The sequence below is a fragment of the Enhydra lutris genome, unplaced genomic scaffold (genome assembly GCF_002288905.1).
Source record: "Enhydra lutris kenyoni isolate GAN:26980312 unplaced genomic scaffold, ASM228890v2 scaffoldscaffold9, whole genome shotgun sequence".
Classification (NCBI taxonomy): Eukaryota; Metazoa; Chordata; class Mammalia; order Carnivora; family Mustelidae; genus Enhydra; species Enhydra lutris.
Window position 1 is genome coordinate 49877057 of NW_019154093.1, and position 6464 is coordinate 49883520.

Consider the following 6464-nt stretch of genomic DNA (forward strand, 5'->3'; position numbering starts at 1 on the left):
TTGGATTTGTAGGTGTTTGCAATCTTTAGATAAACTATCTAGCTGATCTCCCGCTACCTGAAGTAGTCTCAGCCTGCTACTTCTCCGCCATCTTGACTCCTCCTCCAGTATCATACTGTTTTGATTACTATACCAATCTTAAGAAAAAAAAAGAACAAAGTTGAAGGTATCACAATCCCAGATATCAAGATACACCACAAAGCTACAGTAATGAAAACAGTATGAGACTGACACAAAAATAGATACGTAGATTAGTAGAACTTTTGGTTTTTCCTTCCATTGGAAATAGCAGTTAGGAAAATTCTCCTTACATGGAGCTAGGAATCTGAGGGTCTGATTTAACTCAGGATCAGCTTCAGAGAAGAGGATGTTGCACTTTACACAGATTATTGTGAAAGAAAAAAATGTATTTAATCAATTAAAGTTTTGTTTTAATTAATTAATTTAATCTAACTAATTTCACTTAGTTGATATAATTAATATTTAACCCAATTAATATCTTATCTAATTAGAATTTAATGATTTAAAATATGTGACTTATTTTTATATCACTAGTCTTTTAGAGACATATTGTGGAAAATAAATGCAGTATTGTTCTCTGTATCATTTATACAATTTTTTGTTGTTAGGATGAGGTATTGGTATTGACGTTATCCATTTGGTGATCTCTTAATTTTCGTTATTTAATTTTATTTACATGCAAAACATTGAATCATCCTTATGTTTCAAAAATAAACTCTATCTAGTGCCAAACTCTATCTTAAGTGAAAATAAAACTTACTGATCATTAACTCTGTGAGAGTATAACTCTACTATTATTGCTCTAATTATATTGATTATTTCAATGATCCTGACAAGATATTTTAAGGCAGGCATTCTTTCTTAAGGATTTTTAAAATGTGGGACTTAGAGAAGTTAAATTACATAAGACTCAGTAAGAAGTAAGTGAAAAAAACTGAACTTTGACAATAAATCCATGTTACTTCATTGGACCAAATTGTTTATCCTTTGACAGATTATGCTTTCATCAACTCTTGAAATGCATTTGCTTATAATGTCCTTAATATCTCTTCCCTTAAATGAATAAGTAATATTATTCAAGCTCTCTTTATTGTGATTTTTACCAAATTCAAAAATGAAAAACATAGAAGATATTTTTAAATGAGAATATTTTTCAACTCTATAGAAGTAATATGACAACCTAAATGAAATATGTAATTTTCTAGCAAAAAATTGATTGTCAAAAAGTAAGAAACTTTCAAAACCTAAAGAACCAAATGTCACTGTAGAAGAAATTGGGAAAGTGGACAAAGGAAACGTCCCCAAAGTGAAGGTAAAGAAGGTAAAGATTTAAGTCCAAATTATTATTATTATTATTATTATTATTTCTATTTATGAATGCAAAGCAGATGCCAATTTATAGAACATAGCCAAAAGCACTATAAATAAACCAAATGGCAACTTAACTATATTCTTAGCAAAACAGTAATTTGTGACATTTCTTCAAAACCCAACATCGTTCCATGTTCAACATTAAACAAGAAAAAAAAGGCACTAACAGTTGCTACTTTAGGGCTCAAGACATTTTTTTCCTACATAATTTCATGTTACGTTCTCTGTTTCAGAGCATGAATTACTTTTCAGATGAAAAACTTGGGATGGCAGAAGTTTATTTGTGTGTATTGAGGGAGAACCCAGGGTGGAAAATAGTGTTCATTCCTCCCAAGTGAGGAGGTAGTTATTCAGGAAACTTCTCAAATAGAGAATATTGTGCTGATATACCAAAAGTTGGAGAAGTAGCAGGAGCTTCTTTGTGAGACTGAAGATTTCAACAGGAATGCTTCTCCTCCAGGGAATTCAAGACCAGGGTCTTGGTGCCGCTAGACAGTGGCTCTTTTTTGCAGCCATAACTTTAAAAGCATTTGTTGTATCACCATGCATGGTAACCCCATACAACCTTGAGTCCCATCATTATTTCTATTGAGTTTCTTCATTTGATACTTAGGTATTTCTCTCACCAGTGTATAAAAGGCATCTTCCACAACCTTCTGGTCTTGGCTGAGTTTTCAGTGAGTGGAATCCCATAACTCTTGGCCAGTCCATGAGCTTGTTTTGTGTCAACTATCCTTATTGACACAAACACAAACACTTGTTTCCTCCTAGCACCATAGGTACATCCTCTGAGTCTTTTACTTGCTTAATCTGTTCCCTGTAGAGATTAATTACTGCAAATGATTTGTTATTATTGATGGCAAATACACAGAGGAAGTCTTTACCTGTCCTCTTGGTCTCTCATGGCACTGTACTCTTCTTGACCAGTTGTATACAGTATATCCAACAGACAGGTTTCACCATCTATAACCACCTGTGTTCTCTAAAAATCCTCCCTGATGGGATCATATTCATCTGCAAAGTGGTTCTGGATGAGCTGGATTGTCAGTGCAGCTTCTCCAACATCACCTGCTCCAACCACCACCAGTTTCTATTCACACCAGCAAGAACTTTGAAATTTGCTGCCTCCACTTCAGATGGATTTTGGACCACAACTGGGAAAAATGCTGAGACCCCAGAACTGCCATGAACAGCCTTCACTAGGAATTAAGTCCAAATTATTTTAACACTTAAACCAAGCAGTATTGCTAATCCTATTTAAGTTTTTTTTTAATCTAAACTCTATTTAAGTTATTGCAAAGAACCTAGACTATAATGCTTGCATTATCTTTTCGAAATCAGCAGAATATTGCTACCAACATCTGTCAAAGTTAGATAATACTTATAAAAGCAATACCAAAAGCCCTCAAGGTCATTTTTGAATATTAGTGAATAATCCAAAATGAAATTAGATTCTAATTACAAATTAGAATCTATCAGTATTTTAAAAATAAACATAGCCCATAGAAGGCTTATAACTGGAATGCAAAGATGGCTTGATATTAGGAGCCCAATATCATTCATCATGTCAGCAAGTTAAAGCAGAAGTTAATTTTCATAATAAATATTATTAGTCAAGATATAGCTTAATCTATAAGATCTCAAAATGACACCAGACTGATGCAAGGTAGATTTATTAGTTAAAACAGCATGCACTGGGAAAAATATCCTAGATAGGTCACTGATTTTGAAAAATTTCAAAGTCCTGGGAAACAGGAATAAAAAGTAAATCCTAAAAAATATGACCTTTACCCTGGAACAGATTAATAATCCCAAGAGATTTTTTTTAAAAATTACAGATAATTTGTTAAAATGTCTTGAGACATTACCTGGGAAAGCTTAGAAGGAGGGTGAGTATAAAAGGGCTTAAGCCCTCAAATTAAAAAAAAAAAAAAGTTTTACTCAGATAATAATTCACCATGTATACTTTAGAGTTGAACAAGAAAGTGTCATGCTTATTTCATAAGTAAATATAAATAATAAATCAATAGAAATACTAGGAAGAATATCTATATCTATATCTATCTATCTATATATAGGCATAGAAAGGAAATCTCACTCCCATGATGCATATGGAGAATGATTCTATTCTATACCATTTTGTTCCCTTGACCAAAAGATAAGTGAAAGATAGGGTGATGATCCAAATTGGAGAAATTAACGTTTTCTGGTTAGTGAATTGGAAAGAGAAATAGGGAATGGTGTTCCAAGACCCATTAAAACTGGATTCTTGAAAAAGAAATATAAAAACTGGAAAGCTTGATAGTGTTTTCCATTTTTTAGACAAGGATATAGAGAAAGCTGATCCAGAAAATTAAAAAAACAGGTAAAACAGATGAAAATATTAAAGCCATAAAAAGACATGGAGGGTAAGGTAGAAAATATAGATGAGGTTTCTCAGGGTGTTTTGGACCCCGCACCACGCAATTCTAGGCTAAGATGAAGATTCTCCTTTGGTTTGTGAAATATGCCAGAATCTTTATATTTCATTTTACATTATTTTTGAGCTAGAAAATGAGTGTAATATTTTTAAAAGATAAGATCATGTATTTTGTATTTCTTTTAAATTATAGCTTACTTAACTACCCAGGCATTAAAGCATTTCCATGATCCAGGGGAGAGTCATGAAACCTGGAATAAAGATGTCAAGTGTATGGTGAATGGGAGATTTGGTGTCCCAATAAAACAGTAGTTTTGCAATCTAGGCTTAGAAGAAAGACAAAAGAATAAATTCCAATATTTCTTACATTAAAAAAAATTAGAGACCTGGATTTTTATTTTACTATATAGAAAGAATCTTGGGATATTATAGAGAGAACACATCTGAGTCTATAGAGTGGATAGGATGAGAAAGAAGGAGAAAAGAGCAAACGATCAGATGCTGTGTCTCTAGTTTTCAGTTCCACCCCCAATCTAGTTCACCTGAAGATAAACCTCAAGATGAAGATTGGGTAGTGATAGAAGAACCCCAGAGGATATATATATATATGTGAGCAATGCTGAAAATAAAGGAGCCCCACAATTTTTTGGAGCTAAGGAGGAGGCCATTTCACTGAATGTCTCATACCAAGAGGGACACACAGAGCTGAGTGGTGATGGCCAAATGGCCACAGACTACACCCTACCATATTCTCACCCTTACCTGTATGCATTTTGGGCATAAAGAGTGAAATGTATCAGAGCCACTGTGTCCTTACTTGAGAACAGGAAATCACTGATTAATTAGGGAGAGTATTTCTTAAGGAAGGGCTCAAAGGAACATATGGCTAAGATTCAGCAGAGCAGCAGTGGTAGAAAAGTCTGGGGTATGGCCACATCAGAGTAGTGGAATCTGTTTGTAGAAGCAAAGGGACCTCTAGGCACTGACTGTGCAGAGGAAAAAAATGAGATGTAAGCATGACTTTCATCACCACAATATCAAGAATGGATAACAGCAAGATGAACAGCAGCCAAGTGGGACAAGAGATATCCTAGAGAAGGTTGCTCCCCAATTTGAGGGTTTTTTCTTTTTCTTTCTTTTTTTTTTTTTTTTGATGCCCCATGGTATGTCCAGATACCATCTTGGTAGAGATAACACCAGAAAGACAATTTTAAAATAGAAAAGATAAATAATCATTAAATGACATATTTAAAGCCCATCCAGGAGCAGTTGGGTGACTCAGTCAATTGAACATCTGACTCTTGATTTCTAGCTCAGGTCATGATCTCAGGGTCCTGGGATTTGCTCCTGCCCATTTGCTCCCTGCCCATTTGCTCTCTCTCTCTCTCTCTAAAAGAGACAAATTAAATCTTTAAAAAAATAGAATAAAATATCAAATCACATCCCATCCATCTTAGCTCCTCCTGCCACCATTAAAAAGAATCTAAGCTTGAGAAAAACATATAAATACTTGTAGGTAAAAAAACAATGGTACTTTTTTTTGCATATATAAGTTAGCCTGAATGGATTTTAATCACCCGGTGTACACTTGTAATTCCTAGTTTCTCTTACCTAAAACTAATATCAGCACTGAGCAGATAAATGAGGGCCTCATTCATGACTGCTGACTCTATCCCTACACCAGAAGGAATAATATCACAACTGTGATAACTACTAGAAAGAGTGACCACACCTACACTTACCTTATGTGGCAGCACCGGTCATCATTAGATAATTAAATTGTTGATATTTTCAACATTTGTTTTGTTCTATAGGAGATTATCACAGATATCCTTTGGTTACCACTGGCTAAAGACCATTATTAATCAATCAAATCAATTCTTACCTTTGAACAATTTATTGAATTAAATGCTTTTTGAGATCAAAATTCCAATATCTCCATATTGGAGATTCCTTTCCTTTCCTTCATTTCCTTTATTCAGTTATGGTTTTACACTACTAAATTGGGGTATTCCATAAAGGGAAAGAAATAGTGTAAATGGAGCATACTTATGTCAATAGTTTATATGGAACTCAGCTGGTAGTAATAATAATAATAATAATAAAAATCTTCAGGGCCTTTCCACAAGCACATATGAAATAAGTTGCTCCTCAGGTGAAAATCCTGAGGTGACTGAAGACACACATACCACAAAATGCTGCAGTGCGCATGTGTTGGCAGTCTTGGGGAAGAAACAAGTTACCTCATCCTTCTTAAGTACTTCCTCCATCCTTCAAGAAAAGTCAAAGGTAGAGTTGGACGGTGGCAATCATGAGTCAGTATCTATGGAAAGGGAAGAAAGTAAGGGCATGAAATTTGTATTCTGCTTGTCAGTTTGGTGTTGCAGAGTCCATTAGGACCCTGCCTCTCTTTTCCATTGGAGAGTGAGATCTGCTCAGCAGGGCTTTGCAGACTCTGCAGGTCCTTACCAAATAGGTTGGTTGTGCAATGTCCAATAATAGCCACTGTGGGGATGCCTGGGTCCGTTAAGCCGCTGCCTTCGGCTCGGGTCATGATCCCAGGATTCTGGGATCAAGTCCCGCATCCGGCTCCTTGCTCGACAGGGAGCCTGCTTCTCTCTCTGCCACTCTGCTTGCCTCTATGCCTGCTTGT

General features: G+C 35.1%; 1 pseudogene; it reads right to left on the reverse strand.

Annotated features, from left to right (window-relative positions):
• Window positions 1-1880: 1880 nt before the first annotated feature.
• Window positions 1881-6081, reverse strand: LOC111142908 (annotated as a pseudogene).
• Window positions 6082-6464: the final 383 nt, after the last annotated feature.